This window comes from Drosophila virilis, chromosome X (genome assembly GCF_030788295.1).
Source record: "Drosophila virilis strain 15010-1051.87 chromosome X, Dvir_AGI_RSII-ME, whole genome shotgun sequence".
Taxonomy (NCBI): Eukaryota; Metazoa; Arthropoda; class Insecta; order Diptera; family Drosophilidae; genus Drosophila; species Drosophila virilis.
In genome coordinates, this window is record NC_091543.1 from 15,963,409 (window position 1) to 15,990,034 (window position 26,626).

At 38.8% G+C, this 26,626-nt stretch overlaps 1 protein-coding gene and 1 long non-coding RNA gene across 2 annotated transcripts in view; one reads left to right on the forward strand and one right to left on the reverse strand.

Annotated features, from left to right (window-relative positions):
* Window positions 1–10,970, reverse strand: part of LOC26531876 (uncharacterized) — a 97,878-nt gene extending 86,908 nt beyond the window's left edge. Inside the window, exon 1 of the mRNA XM_032439742.2 lies at window positions 10,107–10,970. The gene's annotated coding sequence lies outside the window, so the exon portion shown is untranslated. The remainder of the gene's footprint in view (window positions 1–10,106) is intronic.
* Window positions 10,971–24,931: 13,961 nt separating this feature from the next.
* Window positions 24,932–25,950, forward strand: LOC116652127 (uncharacterized). Its single transcript, XR_004305131.2, has 3 exons — window positions 24,932–24,961; window positions 25,228–25,400; window positions 25,476–25,950. It is a non-coding gene; the product is annotated as an uncharacterized lncRNA (long non-coding RNA).
* The last annotated feature ends 676 nt before the right edge of the window (window positions 25,951–26,626 follow it).

Sequence of the window (26,626 nt, forward strand, 5' to 3'; positions counted from 1 at the left end):
AACTATTAGAATGAATTTCTATTGTTGGCACGCCGACGACTAAATACCCTTATGGACAGACATGTTACAATTTTTCAGATATTTTAATTGGGAAGCTCTTTATTTTGAAAAGCGCACATTTTTCCCATTTTTCGACCGATTTGATTCTGATTTCAGCTGTGAAACAGAGTATTGCGCAGTCGACTGTTCTTTTTTTTTGTTTTGAGCAACTTTTCTCAGCATTTCTTTGGTGAAATCTTGTATACATAATTTTTTGCTGCTTTCGGATTTTCCGATTTCTTGCTGCTGACCCTGAAATCTTGAAATTGATTATAGATTGAAAACTGAATTTTAGCTGAAAATAACAATGCGCCAGGCACTTGAATTAAATATTATGCGAAGAGTTTTGCGGCTGTAGCTCTTTGTGGCGCAGGCTAAGCGAGTGTGTGTGCGTGTGTGTGTGTGTGTGTGTGTGTGTGCTACATGCAACATGGCCCGGGAGCTGTACAACGGCAGCAGCAGCAGCAGCAACAAGAGGGCAGAATTAATTCAAGAGTTCTCCTCATTAACATCACACACAATCTGAACAAAGATAATGACGATGTTCATGATGATGAGGATGAGGCATGCCTCGGGCGGCACATAACTCGTTCAACTTCACATGACGATAATGATGTTTCTGCTGTTGCTGTGGCTGTTGCGTTTGTCTTTGGGCCAAAACATGCGTCGCCTTTGTTGCTGTTGCTGTTGCTGTTGCTATTGTTGCATGTTGTATGCTTGCTGCACGGCTGCCACAGCCAAACGTCCCGCCGTTCGCGTCGCCACAAGTTTCCACTTTTTTTCTTTCTTTCCTTCTTTCGGCTACGGCAGGAATTTGTTTAAGCCATGCTGCAACATGGGCAACATCGACAGCCGCTACAACCGAAAAAAAAACCGGTTGTCTTTGCATATTTTTTTTTTTTGTTTGTAGCTTCTTCTCCTTCTTGAACTGCTTTGGCTCCATTTGGGTCGGGGGCCCCTTCAATCATTCATATTCACTTTTCCCAGGCGCCAAAGTTGTCAATAAATTCGACAGCGTCTGCAAATAATTCATCCTGCCCCTGCTAGCTAGTCGTTTTTTGTTACACAAAATAAATATCAAATATTAATTATGATATTTGACAGTGTTAAGAGTAATCTTTTCAAAGTTTCCAACTAAATTCTTCAACTCAAATAACTTAAATTGAACCCAATAAAAAGCCTCAAAAAAGTCAAAAATTTACAAATAAATTATTCGTTATTTGTTATCTGCGAGGAATTTCTGCCAGATCTCTGCATATAGCCAATGCAGGCCCGATCTACCTGTACGAACCTGTCTTGAAAGGCAGCTGGCATTAGAGAAGCGGGGATTTTGCTCACTTCCTCCGCTAAAGCATTTAATTTGAGGTGCAGATATTTAAAGATCATTTTTTTCGAGAGTTTCTTTGACAGTTCTCGGAATGCATTAACAATAAATTCAACTGTAGAGCTGCACACGACTAGCCCCAAAAAGCAGCAGAAACACACAAATACACACACACACACACCTTAATGTCTGACTATGTGTGCACTCCAAATGCCAACTACAAAACAAGTAGAACAAACGCCAAAGCGCAGCAACAAAAGTCAAATGCAAGAACAAACAAAGCGCAAAAAACAATCCCATCACCAACAGCAAAAACAACAACAGCAACAACAACAACAAACAATAGCAACAATAACAACAATAACAATTTCTGAGGCAGCGGCAATGTGCACACATGTGCCACCAAATTGTTCACACCTCGACCCACAGCCAGCTCCAACACTTTGTCCCCTGCCACACCGCCACCCCCAAGCCCCTTCCACCGTTCCCCCTACCACCCCGCCACACACACTTTGGCTGCTGCGTCCACTCGAGACGCACACGTGCAGACGTCGATTCACCGTCGCCGCATTATTATTATTATTTTAATTACACAAAAAAGTAAAAAAAAAAAAAGAAAGACAAGTCGGAGCAGGACAGTCGCATGCAACCGACTGCACAATACTCTGTTCCAAATTCCAATTTAATATTATTTTTAATGCAAGAATCGAAGCAATTCCCCTCAAAAATGATTTGGCTTAAAGAATTTTTTGTGGAAGAATAAGTCCCAAAGCATAAAGAACTTGCATCGCAACCATTTTATCTAACCCGATTTCTCAGAAGCCCAACTTGGTTCGAGATCAAAGATATTGCAGAACGAAAATATATAACTTAAGTTTTACATTACATTAGCTCAGGCTTATTTTAACAATTCCTGGCATATACGATTGTGGCCAGACAGACAGTTGCTTCGAACCCCGCACCGAACTACCAAAGTAAACATTGTTTCTGTTCTATAGATTTGAAGAGATGTGCCCTCGACAAGTCAACCCCATGTTTTGATCTTTTTAAGGTTTCAGTTGCCAATGCTTTAGATACTTTATTTCAGTGGTTTGCCCCTCTCTCTCTCTATATCTTTCTCACACGCTCTCTCTCTCTCTTTCTCTCTGCCTGGCTATCTCACTCTTTCTCTCTTACAAGCTCTCCATATCTTTCGGTCTTCAATGCACACAGAGTTCACTTGCTGGCAGGATTCAGTTTTCAGTCACATTCATATCATGTCAATGTTCTTACACTCGATACCCTATAAAAAAACTAACTTAGGGCATAATGGTTTATGCAAATGTATGCTACAGACACTGTCTGCCTTTTTCTATGAGATCGAGGCTGTCTATTCTCCTTTCGGCAAAAATTCCAATAAGTAGAGTGTATAAATGAAATACTTAAACAGCGACACATAACAAATGGTTTTTAAACTGTGATTTTATATATTTAAATAAGTCTCAGACGCAACCTCTATATCTGAAATTTAGGGTATTCGGCTTTGATTATGACAACAACAAAAGACAGAAACTAATATACTTCTTGGGTATTTTGCACTGGGTATAACGAGTCGCAGTTGCAGCATTCAACTGGCAGCTCGGACTTGTGCGACAAGGGCGCGGCACACACACACACACTCCTCTGTTGCTCGCACTTTTCACGTGAGACGACTCCTTCATGTCGCACACATGTTGCCTAACTGTACGAAAAAATCAAGAGGGTTTGCCTGAGAGCGGTTGCGGGGCAACGGCAACAAAAACTTAAAATCGCATCGAAAGAGTTGGCGACAGCTGCGACGAAAAGTTTGCAACATTTGCCGGGAGGCAGCATTTGCAAAGGGCGCACTCGAAACTTGATTGCACATCCGTATACTCGATAATTAATCGATAGGCACATCCGCATACTTGCTAATTAATCGATAGGCGTTAATGTACACAACATGGTGCATTGCTTATCGAATGTTTTCTACCAAAGGTTTTGTATGTGTAAACCTTGTAGATTTATGCGAGCTTTATTTTAATAGCTGCAATAATTCCGTTTTAGAGCAATCGATAACAATTTTCTGATATCGAAAAGCCGAATTTCTGAGTTGATGCTACGTTTTCGATATATAATCGAAGATTTAAACAGAGATAATTGACATTTGTTGCATACCTGCATATAATTTATCGACTAGTATAGATATTTTCAAAGCTATCGAATGGAAGCCCATTAAGATACATATCGAAATCATCTCGATATTTGGCTCTGTTCATACAGCAATCGCCCGCCACGAAGCCAACAGACACCGAATTGCAATTCTATATATAAAATGCGCCTCGAAGCTTCGCATTCCACTTCCACATCTCAGATCGTGCCACACGAAACGCCATGCATTCATTGAAACGTTGTTTCCCCCACTTTTTCTTCTTGTTTTGTGATTTTTTTTTTTTTTGCGGCAAATGCGTTTCGTGAGCTTCTCGAGAGCAGCGCACAAAAACCCAGACCCCAAAGAAGCCACCAGCTAAATATAAAATAATTCCGAGCCAAACCGAACTGAAGCAAAGAGAAAAAAATATAAAATAAAAGCCATGCAATGCCAGACAATTGAAAAAGCGCTAAGAAAATGAAACAGCCAAAATGATAATAGGCACATTTTACAATAAATCAGCTAAAGAAAATGTTTTATTGTTTTTCTTCGTATTTCTACGCTCGTAATTTGGGTTTTGCGGTTGCCAAGTTTTTTTTCGTTTTTTGTTTTCTTTGTTTCTTTGCTGTTGCATTGGGTTTGGGAATTAGAACTGAGCGCATGAAGCTCACACGATTAAACACGAAGCGTTGGGCAAAGCTGATCCTAAACAGATCTAAGGGTATTTTGGGAGGATATCTTATGGAGGTCCCTTTTGAGTGTGGCTTAATGCCAGCTAGAATGATTGAAGTACACACTTCGTACTCCAAACTGACAAACATTTCCATAATAGGACCCAAGTTACTATCTGCAAATAAAAAATCGCTTTCATAAAAAGACTTCGTCCTGACGGATTGATTGGTTATCAATGAACAGCCCAAGCATTAGAACTCGCAAGCGTAAGGTCGCCAGTTCAAATCGCAAGAAGTCGAAAATTGAGGCGCTGTTGCAAATAATAATGAAATATTCTCTCGTTTTGTTTATTTTTTCTAAGAAGTTAGAACACAGATAACTTTTATTTTTACATATTTTCTTTATATACCAATGCAGTATTATACTATAATTTTATATACAATCTTTATTCCTATATTCATTTATATTTTTAGTTATATCCTATATCCTACCGAGCCGAGTTTATATAGCAATGTCCGTCTGTCCGCTCTCTCTATCTGTCTGCCCATCTATTCATCTGTCTGCCTGTCTGTCAAACATGTCTCTCGTCTCGAAACTTTGTACAGGTCCGTCATTCTGCAGGCAGAACATATGCCAGAAGGTTCCAGTATGGCAAAATATGCTGTTTTCCAAGATATTCACAAATGCCCACGAGGGTATTAGTTTGTCGGTGTGCCGCAGATATTCTTACCCTTTCGTTCTTTTTGTATGGAATTACAAAGGTCTTTCGATCTCGTTTGCATTGTGAACAAAATTCATTTGTCTAAGGGGACGCACATTATTTAATATAAATAAATAAAGTTTGTAAATATATAACTAAATAGCTAACTGACTTAAGTTATATGTAGATTCTGCAGTCTCTTCTTATTTTCTTTCTGTCTGCATTTTAACACTCGACACTCCGATCAACTGCTCAGAAGTCTGTTGAGTATTCAAACGCGTAGTATCGATACTTTCTTTACAATTGCTAAAATATAATACTGAGCATTAATTACGAACTTTAAAATATTAAAACTAATCGTTTAAACAATAAACGTTGCATTATTTTTAATGGGAGCAGCTTATTCGAATTACTATAAAACACATGTATCTATAAATCATCTTATCTATTAAACAAACACAACTAAGCTTATCAAAAAGGTCGTGTGAGCTTCGTGTTATCAGCAAATATAATAAGTATATATACAAAAATTATACGTCAGCTATCTAATTGATTTCAATTGCCGCATCAAGCGACAGGAAGGGAAGTGGAGAGGGGAAAAACAGTATCCAAATCGAAAGCAAACATTCAATAAATCATGAATAAGTTCAGTTTTGGGTACGTAATTGTGTGGCACATTGTTTCCGGGTTCCGAAATGGAGCAACTCGAATTGCAAACAAAAAAAAAAATAAAAAAAAAAAAAAACTATATAACATTTGTGAAACTGAAGACATAATCAAATATAATCTTCGAATGTAGGATACAATTACAATTCGCTTGCCCGAAATGCCGAAAATCGAATATGAATCACGAACGAGAGCAGCGCACGTGAAGATAAGTAAATGAGGGGAATGTATCGAATGACTACTCATTCGACTCATTCGACTCGTTCGACTCATCAGCGGAAACGGCTATAAAACGGCTACTCAATGGCTCGGCTAGCCATAAAGACATTAATCAACCTTTAAAAAGACATCAGCGTCATTTGCCAGTTTTTAATTTTTAATTAGTTTACATGACGCGAGGGCGTGGACGAATCGCTGATGATGTTCATGTTAAAGTTAATGTTAAAGATAAATTTGATGCTGATTTTGCGGCTGGGTTTGGCTTTCAGTCTTGTCGTCTTCTCCTTTTGGTCATATACGTTACTCGCTTTCTTTTTGCAAATCAAATTAAGGGTGTTGAAAGTGAAACAATAGATCAGCGAATCGCATTAGGCAACGGCTGCTATATAAGAAACCCACGAATTATACGAAATCATTATATTTGTTATCATCATGAAATGTTGCCAATTTGCACGCTCTGCTTTACTTTTACTTTTATCTTGTACATTATTAACAAATAACGCGCAATATGTGACAACTTTTCGGAGAACCAACCGAATTTCAACTCTAGGCCCGATAAGCCACAATCTAACAATCGAATGAGGCTCAGACATAATGGAATAAATACAAATGCAATTATTTAGTACAACATTCGATTAGATAAACACAGGTAATAGCTTGTAAACTTATGATCGCAATCTATAGTATTCGACACAATTAACTGATTACGATATGTAACAATATTTCTTATATCGATAAATAGCAAACTCATTACTTGGAGTTTATTTATAGCTGATTATCAACAATGCATTGTTTTCGATCATTTCTCATAATTAATAGAAAATAAACCTATTAATTTACATTAAATTAGCCATACAAGTGATCGATACAAGTATTCGATACATTCGAATCGTATACGCATTATCGACTAATCGATAACAGCTTTCAATTAAATAAATAGCAATATTTAAGCTCCATTGAGACAAAAAGGAAGCCACGAAATGCATTTTGAGCTCAATCCCTTTTTCTTTGCCAAATGGAAAAACACATTTTCATGCCAAAGAGTGTTGGTTAAAAGTTCTAATCACAATATTTGATAACGTGACCCGAAAAAAAATACAAAAAAATAAAGAGGACCAAACAGAAACTAGAAAGTATCCCAAAATATATAAAAAAAAAAGGAAACAAAATTGGCAGCAATTATTTGTACTTTGATTATAGAATTGTCCGTTTGACGCCGGCGCTGACCCGGTTCTACCACAATAACAGACACGGGAGTGAAAGGGAAAGAGAGAGATAGAGAGAGAGTGAGCGAGAGAGAGGCAAATAGAAGAGCGATAGCGAATAACGTAAACTCATATAGTTTACGTACAGTAAAAGCTTTCTTGGGTGGACACCTAAGGTGGACAACATGTATACCCTGGAAATGGGTAAAAGGGGGGAATAATGGTTGTGTGCAAATATATGTAATAGGCAGAGGAAAGCATCTCCGACCCCATAAAGTACCTAAACTCTGGGTTATCATGGATAACCGAGTCGATCTAGCCAGAAAGGGATTGGAAGAAAGCGCGGGAGAGTGGGAGGGAGAGAGAGAGACTTAGAATCACTTGCCCCATTTCAAAGCAATCGATAAGAATCGATATCGAAATCGATCAAATTAAGTATCGAAGTTCTGTTAATTTTTATACAAATTTTATAGTTTTTTTTTTTGTCTTTCCTTCTCTTACTTGTTGATTGTACTAAATTGTTATTTCCGAAAGTGTTGGGTCTACGCTCTTTAAGGAATTCGGGAACATTATTTTCTCTCCAAAAATTATCTTATTTTTATAGAAAAACTCTCCTGACGTTCTGCAAGAACTTTTCTAACTGAAAAAATAATCCAAACATTGGATGTATATATTGGAACTTATTGACATTCGTATTGTCAGAGTTCGGAATTTGCTATCTTCTTCTTCTCTTTTTTTTTTGCTGTGACTGGTGCTTTCTCTTCTTCTTCTTCTTTTGCTGTGGCTGGTGCTTTCTCTTCTTCTTCTTTAAACGCTGCTGCTGCTCTCTTTATATCTGCATTAATCCAATTTATCGCTAACTGCCATTCGCCTCGCCTCCCTCCTCCTGGGCCGGGTGCTAATTCAATTAGCGGCTCTTTGGGACTGAGACGATGGCAAAAATGTCTAGTACTTACATATACATATTATTGAATCTATACTGACCGGCTGATTGACTGATTGATTGGCGATCCTATTGACAGTAGCTACCTCTGCTGACATAAGCAAATGTTTAGAAAATTGGTGAAAATGTAAAATAAAAGTCGGAAAACGCCAGCTAATATAAATGCATATACTGCAGCAAGCAGTGCCCGGCGTTGCGCGGGTTTTCCAAACCAAACTCTTTTCGTGCAGCTTTTTAATCTGTATTTAAACAACAAAAAAGATCTTTCGAAATTCCATCATAATAAGTTGTGCAACTACCTTGCCCTAATACCCAATCAATCATTCAATCAATCAATCGGGAACAGTTTTATACGCACATATAGATGAATATATGCCAAGAGTGGATATTTATGCAAATAATGAGCTTTTCGACTATCCAAAATTTGCCTCTACGAGGAGGGGGGAAATACTAAGCCCATATATACACATACATACATATATGTATACATATATGTATATGTATATGAATTGAAAGCGAAGCAAAAAGCACATAGACCCAAAGGCAGAAGTGTGTAAAGAGTGCAATGCCAACAGATTTATATATATATGTGCACACACATACACACGTCCGTACATATGTGAATATACACACATGCACACACACACACACGGCACATACATGCATACATACATATGCACACAGATGGGTTGGTTGGGTTTTTAGCTTTTTAGCTCATTATGCCGGCGGTTTTTATGGCGCCATCGCGCATCAGACACCTGGCAATATGGCAATATGTCAGTATGGCAATATGTCAGTATGACCATAAACATGCTGACCGATATTCGCATTGATTTACAATTATGAATGAATATGTGAAAATATGAGAATTAAAGCCGAGCGTTGCGACGAACACTTCTTAGGTTTTTCACATATTTTTGGACTCCTTTCGATTTTCCCAAAAGAGAAAAAGAGGCGTGGCTTATGTGCTAACTCTTTTCCTTTCCAGCCTATTTCAAACAGCCTTGTGATCATATTCAGACCCTGTCCCCATGACGAGTGCGTCGAAAGGTAACAGGCAATAGAAAACAGCTCCGACCGCCCAAGAGATATATATTCTTGATCAGCAACAATTAACCAGCCGATTTAGCCATGTCCGTCCGCATGTCTGCTCCCATGCAAAGCATTATGAGCATTATGAAAAGATTTGGTCGGCAAAGGTATTAAGTTTTTGAGCCAGAACTTACAGAAGAAATACTGTAAAAAGTTTTTGGCAGTGGAAAGCAACTCAGAAATGAGAACACATAACTTGCCTGATCTGGAATAGTTTTCCAGCATACGCTTTATTCGAAATAGGAACAAGGATGCGTTTGGACAGAGAGGGAGGGTGCGATAGAGTGGGAAGAGCGACGGGGAAGTCTATCAAGACCAAAATCTTAAGCAAAACTTGTTCTTTACTTTTCATAAAAGTAATTACAAAATAATTGCATTTAAGAAATGCAGTTCCTCATCCTATGCCTTTTCTTATCACTTTTCCCGACGGCATCTTCTATAATGTACAAATTAATCCCAAAATATTATTATCAAACTATTATAGAACAAATCAAATAATCGCTTTACAGAAAGAAATTATGTAACATAAATTGCAAATAAGTTCTTAAGGAATAAATCCCTAAGGATTAATACGCTGCAGAGTCTGTGTCGCGTCCACAAAAAAAAAGACAACGATAGATATTTTGTCCAAAAAAACTCGGTCTTCTACATTTATAACAAGCCAAACAGACTTGTTTTCAGTTTTTCAGATTTCAAATTTAAGAAAATCGCGTGTTGTATATATATACATACAAATAATATTTGTCCGATCACTGATCACGATAAGTATCTCACTTTTTTATATACGCCAGGAATCGGGCAATTGAATTGCAAGAAAACTTTCTTAGTTTGAGATTATTTGCTGCTCAATTTTCATTCAAGAGAATTAACATTATTTGCACGCTCTTTCATTGCCATCTCCTTTGTTTGATTCTGTTCTCTACATTCTCTCTCTTTCTCTCTCTCGCTTTAACATACACTGTTCACTATTCACTTTTGGGCCTGCGACCGTTTTCCTGCTGCCCACACAAACATAACAGAACAACAACAACAACAGCAAACATTTGCGCATGCTTGTGTATGTTTTGTGTGTGTATGTGTGTGTTGTCTGCACTCACCTTTTGCTTGGTCTTCGGCCGCCTCTGCCTCTGCGCCTGCCTGTGCTGCTTCTAATTCTTGCACAGTGATCGGCGCGGCGCGGCTGCTCCTGTTGCGCTTGCTCTGCCGCCTTTAACAGCAGCAGCAGCAACAACAACAAAACCACACAGCCAGCAGAGCAGCTGCTGCTGATGCTGATGCCGAGAGGATAGACGTCAACGCTGGCGTCGCTGCTGTGCGTAGCAGCAGCAGCAAAAAAAAAAAAAAACTAAATTTGTTTTTGTTGTATCGGCTGCTGGAGCTGTAGCGGCTGCTGTTATTATTATTGTTGTTGTTGCTGTTGTTGTTGTCGTTGTATTGAATCCGGTTTTAAATTTCTTTCGACTTGGTATTTCTTCTTATTTGCTTGTACATCAAAAATTAGTTTTTGCTGCTTCTTTGGGTTTTCCTTTTACACGCTACGTGCTTACATACATGTGTGCGTATGTTTGTGTGTATGTGTGTGTGGCACTTCACGTGTAGCGAAAATAGCAACAAATGCACTTGAAATTATTTTTCTCTTTTATTTGCACTGCGCTCTTCTAGCGCCAAAAAGACCGCGCTAAGAACCAAAAAAAAAAAAAAAACAAAAAACTCTGTTGTTTGTATTTGTCCTGCTGGCCACGCGGACCGCAACTTATGCTAAGAAAATTTTATTATATTGCTATTTTAATTAAGTAAAGTTTACAGGCAGCAATAAATAACAACAATGTTAACCGTTAGCGCCTAGAACAAAATCCCGCGCGCCAAACGAACAGCAAAATTTTTACGCAAACCACGAACCGTTTACAAAACTGTTAAATGCGACGGCGACGGACGTGAAACACACGCGTTCGATTTGAATGCCGGCAAAAGACTAACATCATTGTCTAACAGACAGCCGTAAGGTTGGCGAAGCTCTGTTAAGCGAACAGGCTTGCTTAACAGCGCTGTTGTCGCAACATGTTGCTGGCGCTGTCTGCACAGTGGCGTGAACGATAAAGCAAATGAAACAAAACATTTTATATATGCGAATTTATGCAGGGCACAACGCAAGTAGAAACAGTTTTTTTTTTTATGTGGGTGTTAAATCAATTAAATATTTTATTGATTGCCTGCAATATGTAAATATAATAATAATAGTTGTGACTTTATTGTTTGTATCGTGTATATTAAGCACGCTGTTGTGTAAAACTTTATCGAAAGATGAGATGCAGTACTCAGATAAATAGACAATACCTTAGAATAATCAAATGAATAAATATTCATATTGTTTCCCGCATGGCGGTACTTATTTCTCACATTTGATTGTCTAAGCTATAAGTGTACATACATATATCAGCAATAAAACAGCGTCAAATTCCACAGTGCGGCGCACAAATTATTGAAACACGCATGCGCGCATGTCAATGGCTGTTGTCGAGCATGGAACATGTTTGACCTGTAAAGTAACAGGTGTTTACAGCATTGCGACTGAACATACATACATGTCCGCAAGCATGTTTTCTACATACTTGTATGGTAAATATTACAGCCTCAACAATTTATGCAAAATTAATTACATTTCAATATAGTGCGTAGATACAGCTCCTAATTAATTAAGGCTAGCTGAAATCTTAACTAAGTCCGTTATTAAACATTGCAATGTGCCGCAGGCGCGCCGGCGCAAGCGAGATGCCAGCACTAGAGGGTATTGATGTACGTATGTATGTATATGTATGTATGCATGTGTGTGTGTGTGTGTGTTTGTGTGTGTGTGTGTATTAATGATCGGGCTCGGGGCGCGTTGCTCGGTGCGAGGCGCGTTTACTCAGCATTTTAATGAGTCGATGTCGCATAAGTTAGTTTTTTTTTTTTTTTTTTGCTCTTGACTTTGAGCATTTGAATAGACATGGGGCAATGTGAAGAGGAGGGGGACGGCGAGGGCTAACTTTATATTGTGTAATTAATAGTTGTTGTTGCTGCTGCTGCTGCTGCTGCTGCTGCTAGTGCTGGGTAATGCATTTAAATGTTGATGGGCAACGCACCTGCCTCTGCCGCTATTAAAATAGCTGTTGTTGTTGTTTTGTTTTCGTTTCTGTTGAGTCTATTTGTTGACCTTGAGTACGGCCCAAGCATCAATGTCAAGCATAAGCCGGCGAATTTTCGTCTGGATTTTTATTGTTGATTATTTCAGTTAGTTGACTTGCGCTTCTATTTGCTATTTGCCATTTGCAATTGACTTTTAGTGTTTTAATTATGTGCTTACCCTGTATACACATTGGGTATACTCAGTATACTCGCTTGGCGCCGGCTACAGGGTATTTGTCGGTCGAACACTTCCGTATTGTGCACTCTTCACTTTGTTCTGCATTTGAGAAACGCAAATTAAAGTTGAGTCTCTGTTTCCGTTTCAACTTTGGCCATTTGACGGCTCGACACGTCTTTGACATGCCACTGCTGCAGAGGCGGCTCCCGTGGAGGCGTGGCACTTGCAAAATTGAGTGCAAACTCTTGTCCACTGGCAAGCAATCAATCAAAACTCATCACAAACAGTATTTTTTTTTTGTTTTTTTTTTTTGGTTTTTTGGGGCAGCTGCAGCAAGTACCGTTACGCAGAGAACGCTGCTCGCAAATTTCGGCATTGGTCCGTTATTCTATTCTCCAGCTCTCACCTCCCCCCCCGTTCACCCGTTGGCCAACATCTGCATGCTAAGTATGTCGTCTCATTAACATCAAAAGCATTAACATTTGGATGCAGCCTAGAAAGTCAACCCTCTCTGCACACACACACACACAGACAGTTAGATACGTTACGTTTATGTCTCTTTACTTCTTTCTCTTTCTTTCTGCCTGCCTCTCTATTTATCTGCTGACAGTGCCGCCGCTTCGGCTGAACGCGTGAGGAACGGCAAAGTTTCAATTAAAACTCAAGAACAACCGAAGCTGGGACGCAGTGCGTCATGCTACGCTTGCCAGAGTTATTAAAAGCAGCAGCAGCAACAACAAAAACAACAAGCAACAAAACCAACAGCAAACAACAAGTCAACAAGCCAAAGAAGCGTTGAAGAGTAAACACAACAGCAACAACAACAACTGCTACAGAAGCAATGAGGAGGGGGCGGCAAAGAGAGAGAGAGAGAGAGAGCGGGTAAAGTTTGAGCCAGCACCAAAACTCATCAACAAATCACGTTAATCAGTCAGAGCGCCAAGTTCTTATGCCAGACGTCTGGTAGAAGGGCGCTGGGAGCGAAGAGGGAGCGGGGTAAGTTAGGGTTTAGTTAAAGCATTTGGGGCCAAAGTCTCTGTTCGCTGCAGCGGTAATGAAGTGCAGCCAGGCGAGGCAGCGCCAACGAGCAAAGCGTTGAATTCGGTCTGCCAGAGAAACCAGAAGAGAGTGAAACGATCTGCATAGCATAAGCTAGGCTTGGCAGAGAGACAGAAAGAGACAGCCCGCGTCGAAGAGAGGGGGTGGGATAGGCAGCGTACATCAAAGCAGTGCCAAAAGTGATTTGACTTTGACTTTGGACTTGGACTTTGATTTGAGGCTTTTGCTTTCGTTCCCATCCGCCTATGCAAATGAAAGAGAGCAGCAAAAGCAAAGAAAGAGCAAATTGCCAAAGACGAACATGATACTAAGCATGTAGTTAGCTATGTTGCTTTGCCTTGTACAGAATGCTTAATTGCTGGGGGGAAATTCAGATATTATCATTAAAGTGGAAACTCAGCAAATTTGCAGTAAGACGAAGTGTAAATAAACCTTTAAGCTCAAACGATAAACACATATAAGTAGATGACATGAGGTTCCTTCCTAAGAGAACCTAAGAGTTCCTTGAATAGTTTTTCATTGCCTTGCAGGTTTTTGAAAGCTTTCAGCTAGTTGGATTAATCTCAAGCTAAAAGCTCGATAAAGTGCCTCAACTATGAATTAGGAATTTTAATGCAATCTTATGAAAAAGATGATTTTAAATTTTGATTTTATTCATGTATTTAATCTCATTAACTGCTCAACAATTCTCTAAAGGTTTAATAGGCATTAAGCTAGTGCGATAACGAAGAAAAGCTCGATGAGCTGACTTAGAAATTGCAATCCAGTCTTGCGAAAGCGAATCATTTAAAGCTCACGAAAGCTTTGTTTATTTTTGTATTTAAGCTAAAAGAACAGCTTAACAAAGCTTTAAAAGTTTCTTAAAGCTTTAAGCTAGTTAAAAATATGTGTTAATCTAAGACTTAAAGCTCTATAAAGGACCTCAATTATTACTAATTGCATAGTCTAATCAAAAATATTCATCGAAAGCTTATGAAAGCCTTTGTTTATATTTGTATTTAAACTAATTAACAGCTTAACGATGCTTTGACGGTTTCTTAATGCTTTAAGCTAGTTAGATTGGTGCGTTAATCTAAAGCTAAAAGCTCGATGAAGTGCTTAGAGTTCTGCTTAAACAGAAAACTGAACTAAAGTGCGATTCAATATGAAAATGAAAAATTGCTAGCGAAAGGACTTTGTAGAAAAATACATTAAAAAAAAAAATGCGCCTGCCCTGTGGCGTGGGCGGCTGAGCTGAGCTTAAACAATAGATAGCTGGAGGACTCGATGGATGCATTGAGAAAGACTTGGCAATTTACCTTTATGGGCCTGTTTACATGCCCACCCACAGCCCACCCACCTGCCCCCTGCTGCACACCTAGATAAATTGTGCATCCTTCCTTTGCCAACGTCGCGTTGACAGCTATAATTACTTTAATGATGATTCCAGCTTTGGCTGACGGTCGGCGTGGCCAGGTGGGGTGGCGGGCTGCTCTGGGCGTGGGTAGAACCTGGAGACATTGACGGGCTGGCTTTTGTTTGTGCGCGCTTAAAATGCAATTATATATGCATTTAATAATACTCATTGCATACTTTGGAGAACCGTCTCATTTATCAAGCCAATGCAGCAGCGGCAGCGGCAGCGGCAGCCGGAGATTAATTTAATTGAAATGATGGCAAATCGAATTTAAACAACACACGCGGCGTATGCGCAATATTGCATTAAGATGCATCCGCAAAAGTCGTGGCTACGCACATACATGCCCAAGTGCATGCGTGTGTATGTATGTAAGCAAGTAATGCTATTGAATATGACAAGATATATTAAAAAAAAAAAAAACACAAAACAAAACTTATTCGCTTGATATGAATCATCAGAGAGCTATGCCAATATTAATGCCTTTTATTGCACATTAAATTGTTTATTAACTTCATAAAGTAATATGGCTATTTAAATATAATTGCTGTCAATTCCAATTGATCCTCTTCTTTGCACTCAATACTCTCAACTGTCTCGTTATTTTTCGTTTTTTTATATAAACGGAGAACTTTCTGTTTTTAAATGAAAAAACTTGTTTTTCTTATCTTCACGGAGGCGCTGTATAATATCAACAACTTTAATACAAATTTTATAACATTAAGAATAAAATATTAATGGTAACAATATTAATTTAATATTATTAAAAATATTATTGATTAATACTAATACAAATATATATGGAATATTTACAATAGCAATAATAATAATTAAATACTCTAATTATGCCAAGAACCATTTAACGTTAGTTGAAGTCGATCGATAGGGAAATCGTTTAAGTTTTATGCATTATGTATTGCGAACGTGGCCGTTTTGGTTTGGTGTCCTTTTGGCTCTGTCTCTGGCCCTATTCTGGGCCAATCAAGTTGCGGTGCCACGCCCACCATTATGCCTACAATCATTCAATTAAAAAGTGCATGCCGCGCAATTAATATAATTTTCAAGCAGCGAAAGCGAAGCTAAAAGTTTTTCGGTCTGCTAGCTCGATACGTGTTATGCGTGCGTGTGTGTGTGTGTGTGTGTGTGTGTGTGTGAAGAGAGATGCATGGTTGGGCGTAGGCGTGGCACTAGGCGGTCTGACAACCATGTTGGCAGCTGCATGGAAAACTTGCAAAAGTTTTTAAGTGACTTCTAATAGCGAATTATGATGGCGTTGCAGGCGGAATGCGGCAGCCGGCGGGCGGGCGGATGGGTAGCAGGGCATGACGGGCTCGGGTACGGGAGGCTCTTGGTTTCCGCTAAAAGGAAGGCGGCCAATTTTCAATGCAATGGCTGCGGTTCCTAGCGGCAGCGGGCTTTTGGCCAGGATTCAGCTGAAGTGGAGGCGTGGCTGCTGGCATGGCAAAAAGTTCACGCTTAAAACTTGGGCGATAACTTCATTGTACTGCACCGCAAGTGACACACACAGCAAAACAGTGTGTGTGTGTGTGTGTGTGTGTGTGTGTGTGTGTGTGAGAGAGAGGGCAACCGAGTGCGATAGAAAGAGTCGTGCATAAACAGAGCTCACTTTTAACAAAGTTATTTAGTTTCTTCCTTCCGCTTGCGGCTCATGTGTGTGTGCGTGCGCGTGTGTGCGTGTGTGCGTGTGTGTGTGGGTGCGCGCCTCCTGATATAATAACAAAGTGCACTTTGACATTATCATCAGCAGCGCATGTCGCCGTTGCTGTCATCAAGTAAGCAGCAGGCAGCCAAAAAACTCTACCGCGCTGCTGCGCCTGCTGCTTGGCACGCCCACTCATCTGTGCTGGGATGGGGCGGCGAAGGGGGAGCTTGCACCAAAAAGTTGCACGTTTTAATGAATTATGCGTACATTGATAATAATTTCTTGGTTAGTTTTCGCCAACGCCACGCTACCCGACGCGCCCAGCCCCGCCACGCCCCTCTCTAAATTGTGCAGCGCCGCCTAGGCTACAGCCACGCCCACGCACAGAACAACAATCTGCACGAATATAAAAGTTTTTGCACTTTTAATAAGGCCACGTTTATGATGTTGAAAATGAGGATGTTTCTTGGCTGCTGCTTCCTTCATAACTCCAGCGACGACAAATGTCAAAAAGTCGTCAACCAGCTGAAAAAGTTTTACGAAGCGGCCAAAAGTGAAGCCGAAATGTTGGCAGCATCCTCTAAAACCGGCGCCCCCATAGCACCAGTGCTATGTGAATCAGTTCTGGATATAAAAATAAACTCTCGCTTATACATATATTTATATAAATATATGTGCGGTACTCTGGTCACTTTACTAGTAGATACCCTGTACTTGTGTTTCTTTGTGTAATTTTTGTCCGTTTGAGCCAAAATTCATCTTGGCTTGAGAGAAAATGTCCGCCAAAGAGGAGTGTCCGTTAAATGATGAAAGAGCTAATGAAAATGTGTTTCAACGATTTTCATGAATCCACATTTTTGTGTGAAATATGAGTGGAAAATCAATTTTCATGCATAACGATAAAAGTTAAGCACGTGCAAGGCCGGGTAATATAAATTAAACAGTATACCTAAAACATACAAAAAAAAAAAAAAACGACCATGCTTCTGCTTCCCTCTGCCCCAGTCCAAGGAAAATAAAATCGGCGTTTATTGTCCGATTGAAATGTGTTTTTTAAAGCTTGTGGATGTCATTCAAATGTGTTTAAAGCTTTTCATTATGGATGTTATTTATCTATATATTCTTGACACTTTATAATACACAACTTTTTAAAATATAAATATAAAAATAAGAGTAGCTGTATACCAAATTTCGAGTTCTTTGCCCGTCTACTATCGAAGTTCTGATTAAAACTGATGTATATTTAAGTTTATGGAAATATGGAAAAATTCTTTCTGCACTAAATCCTACCTATTTTCAATATGAAGCAAAAACTTGACGACGCCAAAGTCGCATATTTTATATGTGTATATCACCTCTCTCCGGTTCACGATTTGAACCAGCTTCCAGGCTTGCAGTTCGGTTCGTAAACCTGATTTTTCATATAATATATATTTAAAGTTTTTAACGAACATATATTTTTGATCTGTTGCCAAAGCGCCCATATCTGGGATGATTGTATAAGTAAGACTTTGAGGCTTTCTCTAAAAAATTGTTTAATCTAAATTAAATGAATTCTGTTCCTGTTTGTCAACTGGAATTTAGCAGCGATTCGCTTTCAAATCACATCTCGATTTGCATGGCACAAACATCATAAGATGGCTAATTAAAATGCATACAACAGGTGTACTCGAAGTCCCGCCAAGCTGTAAAAAGTAAATACATATATATATATATATATGCATTGCAAAGACAAAAGGTGAGGGAACGACCCAGTTGCTGAGGTTGTCGCAACAGATCAGTTGCCGCATATATCACGGATGTGGGACGACACTAGTCGCCACTCGCTGGGGCACTATCAGTGACACATCTGACATATGTATCAGGTACGTGACGTCGTCGTTGGTCTGGGGTCTTTGCCGCATTGCTCATACGCCGCATTGTCCAGTCCACACGTTTTTTTGTTTCCCTTATGTTTTTTTTTTATTTTTTTTATTTTCTTATTTTTGGCTGTTATCGTCGCGCATAAAGTGTCGCGATATTCATAAAGATAAACTCGCCTAGTTGCCGTTTAAGCCCAAAACGTGCGTGCGTGCATCTTGGCAGCGCCCACGCCAACCATGCCTACCACGCCCCCACGCGCCAACACTCGCACGTCCAAATGGAGTTGCCGGAGTTGTGTTGCGTACGCTTGTGTGATTTTTATCGCCTTTGCCTCCTTCTGTCCCATTGCGGGCAATTAAAATGCCCATTAGACTCCATTAAAGCCCTATTGACTGTTGGCCTCCAACTCGCCAGGACGCCTCGCCTCGCCTCGCTTCGCCTCGTCTCGCCTCGCCTGTCCGACCCATCTGTTTAGCTCTCATTGATGTATCCGGCTGTATCTCTATCTCTGCGTGTGGTCCGCCGTTGTGGCAAGCCTAATGCAATTACCAGCGTCCAGCTTGCAACAAACAACTCAATTAAAACATTACAAAAGACGCCGCCCTCGAGCAGGCTGCACACGTCCTTAAAGCTCTTACGTTTAAAGTACTCGGCAGCTAGAGTAAAAAGCTAACTAGACTTGAAAACAATGATCATAGATTATCTATAGCTTAACTATACATCAATTATTGATTAATTAGGGTAAGCAATATCGAATAACGTTAGGTCACAGCCAAAAAGAGATAACGCTTTGATTGTGGATTCATTTCGATTAACTACAATCAATTAGCACAGCTACAAAAAGATAAGGTAGAAACCTCACTTTTGACTCTAGGAAGCTTTGATTTTGTGAAAAATGTGAAACACGTCTCAAATGATTTTCCGTATTCCTTGGAAATTAGTGAAAAGTGTAAAACACTCCTAAATAAATTTGAACAAACAAAAAAAAAAAACAATCACAAATGTCTCGCCTAATACAGCTACCTTTGTATTAGTGCTGTAAATGATAATGATAATGATAATGATAATGATAATGATAATGATAATGATAATGATTCTTATCAGTGTTTATTACAAACAATATAATGGCTTTATAACCAATTGATGGCTTTTTTTCGACCAAATGTTCCTATAGAAGCTATACGATATAGTTGACAGATTTGAATAGGCTTCACACATATACTGGGACCATTGTAAAGCTAGTTATTGACGATGCTGCTGTTAATATTCATTTTGAGTTTATATACTCTACATCTAGGATGTGTTATAGATACCATGCTATGACTTGAATAATCTCGCTAGAAAAGCATGCAAATTAGATTTGCTCTAAAGTTATGAGAGTTGATAAGCTGATGACGTGCTCTGAGTACACTTGTTTTTGTATGCTTAGCTCGGATAGTGCATAGATGGACAGGCAGGCAGCTGATCGTCTTGGCCCCCATTAATCTCAGCGCCTTGGTATGCATATACATAAATGCTAATTGATGAGATTTGTTTTTTTCTAAAGCTGATGAACGTAGGTTAAAATGTGTTATTAATGATCAAGCTGATGTTTATATGTCAACTGGCAGAAACCTTGAGCATTCTGGAGTTGCAGCGAGTGTTTGGTGTTATGCAACATTGTTGCAAGGCGCCTGCAGCTCATGATCCGCGTGTTGTTGCATAATAACTAACACTCGGCAACAGCAAAAGCTAAGCCCAAGCCAAACACAAACAGCCCGTGGCCAGGTATGTGTGTGTGCACAACAAGCAAACACTTTGACCCATACCCAAAAACCCAGTAGCCAGAAGCAGTAGCTGACATCGAGTTGGGGCCGAAGATGGGAATGAAGTTGGAGATGGAGTCTTAGATGGAGTTGGAGATGAAGAGGCTGATGCGGCAACTGTTGGCGGCGACTGTTGCAACCTGTTTCCTGAATTCGGCATGGCGCAAACACATTTACTTGCTGCCAACAGTGCCGACTCCTCTTTCAAAATGGTATTACTTAATTATATTTATTCGGCTCGGCGACAAGAAGATTTGCGGGCTGTCATTGGGTCCAAGCGAATAGCTACTAACACGGATTACATATGCTCAAACATTCGGGCCTGAGTGCAATGCCTTTATACACTTGGGAAGGGTATTATTATTTTCCCATTAAATGTGTAACGCTTAGAAGGAGATAACTTTGAGACCATAAGGTACATATATATTCCTGGTCAGCATCTGCAGTCAATGCAAATTATATATATATATAAATATATACTATATCATATAGCTCTATGGGAATAATCATTTACAGATTGAGTTTTTGCCTGACAGACTTGGCTACTTCATTATATCTTAATTAAACTCGCCTATCCTAACATATCTGATGTACAGAATCGAAGCTCTAACTCTTGTAGCTGCATAGGAAGAATCGATCAAGATCTCTCTGAAAGCCATGTGTCTACAAGGGTATTTAATGTGCGGCGTGTCACAAATAACCTTTGATTTTTTCCCCTTTTTTGAAACAAAGCGCGAGCGCTTGGATCGCTTAGACACTGAAAGCTGTCGTGCTTGGGTGCTGGATGCTGTGGGCTGTGGGCTGTGGGCTGTTCCCGAGTGTTAATGGGGAAATTGAAAATCCATTTGCTGATTAATTTCTCACAGTGGCGCTGTGCTTGCCGAATTCACATTTACGTAAATGAACTTTTTGCCTTCAATGTTTTTGTTGTTGTTGTTGTTGTTGTTACTTTTGCCATTGTAGTTTGTTGGTAGCTGGCAAAACAGTTGGAGTAAAAGTTTGTTTGCTGTTTGTCGCCTTCGCTTTTTCAGTTGACAAAAATGTTTTCGCATGCGTTGCCAGTTTTTCAGTTTGGCTCCACTTTTTTATTTTGGCTTTTTTTGCCACCATTTTCACAATTTACATGGGAAAATTTTACGGCAACTGCAATCGAGTGCAAGCAAAACATATTTTCAAATAGTTTGCCGCTGGGCTTTCTAGCACTAATCCAAACTCAAAGCTCTAAATAAGTTAAGGGCGTAGCATTTAATCAAATTGGAGCTTTCTTTACGACTTTAGTCAAGGCTGAAAAATTTTAAAGCTCTTGTAATGAACAAGAGCTTTAATCGAAATGAAGACAAGCGTCATTACAGTTAATTTGCGCTTGTTTATAATCTGAATTGCTTAAAGCTTTCAATGACCATCAATAAAATAAGAAAAGTTTAAAGCTTTCAAGCATATAGCTTTAAGCTGTAGACTGCCTTAAAGCTTAAGCAGCCTGCATTCGAAAAATTATGCGCACTTTAAGCCCTCAGTAAACATAAATGATTCCTAGTATCCATTACTTCAAAACGTAACGAAAGCTTTAAGTTGTAAGCTCAGCTTATGCACGTCTATTTGCTTGCATTGGAAACTTAGTTTTTCTTCATTTCTCTAGAGATATTAGAACTTATGCAAACTTGAATTGCTTGCCGCTGAGCTTTAAATTTTACCCACACTGATTGTAATTGTTAGCTTTAAGCTTTACTTAAAGCACTGATCGGCACTTCAAGTTTTTTGCGTAAAGCTTTTAAGCTAATGTTAGCCGGCCGCAGATACGATTTAATTATGGTAGTGTCTCGGCGCCTTTTGGCATTTACTTTTTTTTGTTGCGTTGATTGCATTTATAAACCCAACTTTGAAAGCTAGCCATTTCGAATGGCTTAGTACTATGTGTCAGCTGTCCAAGTGCAAAGCTCTGACTGTGTCACACCGAGTTTCTCGCCAGCCTAATCAAGTGTCCAAATCAGTAGCGCCAGTGACTGTCTGCCAAGGACTTGACGCACATGCATTATTCAGGAGGCTGCGTTGTGTCTGTTCCCGAAACAGGACACGCATGATTTGAATTGTCTGCAAAAGTTTTGCAGCTTGAGCTTCAACTTCGCTTTGCACCTTATGTGACAGCAATGTGCAGACTTTTCGCAACTTGGCTTGAAAAAATATAAAATACAACCAAAAGAAAAGAAACAAAATATATAGCACACAGCTAAATACATATACGATTGGATATCTATGGTCTGGTGTATGCAAAACGCAAAAGTTCAGCCAGTAAATCTTTGCAAGTGGCACATAAACTTTGCCAAAGAAACTTTTTTTTTTGCTGCTACTCTCTTGCCGTACAGAACTCTAGAAAAAATGATACAGTGCCAAGGAATAAAAAAGAAACAACAATGAAAAAAAAAAGGAAAAGGAAAGTAAATAAAGGAAATGCGACGAAAAATAACAGACTCAACTGCAAAAGTATATAAGAAACTTTAACACAAAAAGCAAAAAGCAGAGTGCAAAAGGCACTCAATGGCCTGCCGCTGGGAGGGGGTTGCACAAATATTGGTTTTGTAATTAGAAATATGCAAAGGATGCATGTGAAAGCTAAAGGTAACATGCGAACGAAGCCACACCGTAGAATCCAGAAATTAACATCATTTTATCCAATATATATATATTAATAGCTTTTTATTCTTCTCGTGTCTCGACTGCATCTTATTATTCTTATATGCATTGTTCAATAAATTATTATTATTTTTATCCGCAAAATAATAATTTTATTGTTTTTTTTTTTTTAAGGTCGCCAAATACAACATATTTATTATTATTATTGAGTCAAGCTGAAATAACATAAAAATAGAAAACCTATCGAATCTGAATTTGGCCGTTCTTCAGGTAAGTACAAGTTTTCATTTGCACATATTCCATTTGAAAGGCAGCTCTTTATATAATTTACCAAATATTTATGTGTTAATCGAGTTGTGTCCGTTCAACAAAGCGCATTCAGCTACTTGCAATGTTTAATCAACTTAATCATCGCATAGACAATCAAGACATATGGGAGCTTCAATTAATTGTACAAAATGATTTACAGTGCAAGTCGGCGTCGGGCCTATTGATGCCAGCTTGCATTGGGCAATGGGCGCTTGCTCCACAAAAAGCCATTAGACATCCCGTTAGAAAAACCCAAACAGAGCCATAATTGAGTGTTGCTTCCTCAATGATAACACAAATTGTAGCTGCATTGTATTTGTTATTGGATCAATCAGGGCAACAAAAAGCTGCAACAAGAGATTACATAGCTGCATGCAAGTTGAACCAGCAAATGGTTAGAAAATACAGATGAACCTGCCTACAAAAGACAAACAGTCGGACAGACAGAGCGAGACTTCAAATCATGATGATGATCGTCGCCCTGATTTTGGATATGTTGTAGGGTCTGTTGCAATTGCTATGCCATGTCTATTAAATAACTTTAATTTTTCATGCACTTTTTGGTTGCAGCTCCTTGGCCGACTGGCTGATTGACCGACTGACTGATTGAATGACTGAATGATGGCGCTGCGTTGTCATTTGTCCCACTCGTTAAACATTCGTTTGAACTCTGACGATCTTAATGACAGACACAGACCTTGATGTTGTCGACTGCGGCAGATGTGTTGCAAGCGGCTAAGTTTGTTTTGGCCCCTTTTCGTTTGCTGCCAGCACTTGGGGGCATTCGTTTGGTTTTTGGCCTAATTGCGAGCACGTTGGCCAAAGTGTTGCCACCAATTGCAACTGCAACACTTAATGGGGCATTATTTTCGCGTTGCAACAACGCAAATGGCCTGCAGTAGCCGGTTGCCGCAGCTCACAAATCGCCTTCAAAATATGAAAATAAGCACGAAATCAATCGTTTGGTGATCATTCCCAATGGGAAAATGAATAAGTGAATGCTTACAGTTGGAAAATGTGGGACATATCTTAATTAAAAACAAATATTCGCATTCTTTTATCCCACATTGCCTACATTTACATACATATATACTTCACATTCGGCGATTCCTGGTCGATTATTTATTTTTTCCTTATCTATAGATAAATAGATGAATTATTTTTAATGTTAAATATTCCATACTACAGATAATACCTTCAACACCGATGGAAACATCATTCTCCTCTAATGTTGACCTTTCTTAATGAGCTTAATCTGAAAATTGAACCTTTCGTTCAATCGACCTTTGACTCCTATTTTCCACCCAAGAGCTTATTTTCTTAATTTTAAAAATGTATCATATCATATCATATATGTACTTAAAAGGCATCATCATTGTTTCATCTTGAAGTTTGGGTGCAGCATATGAAATAACTTCAAGGGGATACTATTTAGCTAATAATTGCCTTGAATATCCCAGGCAGTCATCCTATTCAAATGCTACTGCTCATTGTCAAGTGCATTTATTAAAAGTGCAAAGTTCTCTGGCTATGAAAGCACACGCAGTGCCAGTGGAAAAATTGCGTTTTGCTTTGCTCATCGAATGCATTTCAACAATAGATAAGTCAAGACTAAGCTCCATAGATATACGGTCTACGGATTTTAAACGGGAATCGAAACAATCAATTACGCATAATTATTGTCGTGCCTCAACATCGCCGCTAATTAAATTGCAAAGGTTACTTCGATAACATCTAAAATATAAACTAGTGGCACATCACTATTCTAGCTCTTATCGATATAATTGCAACTCTGCTTTGCTAACAGATATGTTAAGAAAAAAACCGAAACCCTAGCCCCCAAGCATGAGATTGTTCAGTTTCCTTCGGAAGCTCAAAGACTCAAGGTCTCTAATTTTATATTTGCATTTTTATTACCAATTATTTTTTTCTTCTTCTATTTTTGTTAAAATGAACTTTTTGGTTGCTATATTTTTAATGTGCTTTTTTTTACGCGATTTGGTTTGGACGTTTTTTTTTTATCAAAAACTTTTTTTTCTTAAACATTTGCGTTGGACCTTTTTTTTTTAATCAATTCTTTTAATCAACCAAATAATTTACGAAGCGAATGTCTGAAGAGAAAAACATATGCACAATATTTCTTATTTTGCAGGCAACATTTGCCCGTTTATTTGCATTTTTAATTTTGGTTGTCATATCTTTATTAAAGAAGGTATCGAAAAACATAGGGACGGGCATGATTCAAGGGCAATGTGAAACTCTGAGCCCGAAAGGTGCTCAAAACAAAGATTATTATCAAAAGAAGTACTCAAGACTTTTCTTAACGTATGTAAGAAATATTGAACAAAGTATTTATATTTTATTTTGATTACATTATATTTTTATACAAATATATCGAAGATTGACCACAGAAAATGTGAAAAGAAAACTTATCGAAATTATCTCACTTCGCGGGCAACAGGAAGTTGAAGACGAATATATGATATATTTATATTTGGTTGTCATATCTTTATTAAAGATGGTATCGAAGAACTTGTGGGCAGGCGGAAGCCAATCTTGAAACCCAGATTTCAGAAAATAAAATATATTAAAAGAATGTTTACTGAAGATAGTTGAAATCATGTTTTTATTTTTCAAACCTTACTATTATATATATTGTCTTATATTTTTATTTTTGTTTTGTTCATTTTTTTTCCTTTATTTTTGTTCGCACGTTAATACATTCAAGATCAAAAAAACATACAAGCATACGTATAAAGAGAACGTATCCATAAGATTTCCCACTCTGTAGGCAACTTGCCAGTCAATAATTTTGTATTTAATATTTTGTGGTCTTTATACCTTTATTAAAGAAGGTATCGAAAAATATGTAAACAGGCAGAAAGTTCAATTGAATAGTATTTGGACGCTGCTTTATCGTTGAATGGTTCTATAAGAAATATTTAAACTAATATATAATGTTATTTTTGCTTAAATTTTTTTCCCGAACCCATTGAAAATGGTAATCTTTTTATTTTGTCACGCCGAAAAACTTGATTTTTGTACAAATTTTTGGTCGTCAAGCCCTTATTAAAGAATGTATGTACATGCTGATAGGTGCCAATTTTAAAAAACCGAATGGACTGCGAATCTAGTTTGCTTATAATATCAATAGTGCATTAGGATCTCCCTACATATGATTAACACACTTGGAGGAAGGAGTTTCGATTCCTGCCGGATATCAAGCCAGGATTTTGATTGCATCTGCCTTGAGCCTACAACAGCCTGATGCTTACAATCTACCTGGAGGAGAGAATACCTGTGAGAGAATATGTGTACGCTAAATCACTTATAGGTGCTTTCAATGCTGTTAAGTGTCCCGCGGTGAAGTGTGCTGTATGCGGCTAGTCCACCAGCTCGTGAATGCTTAGATCCCAGGCTGAGCAACGTTGCTGGATAGTAGGCTACATTCGACGGAAACCAGTGCAACATGAAATGAGACTATATTCAGACACCACGGCTGTGGACAGTAAAACCTTCAGTAACAAGGCCTACCTATATGGACGCAGGAT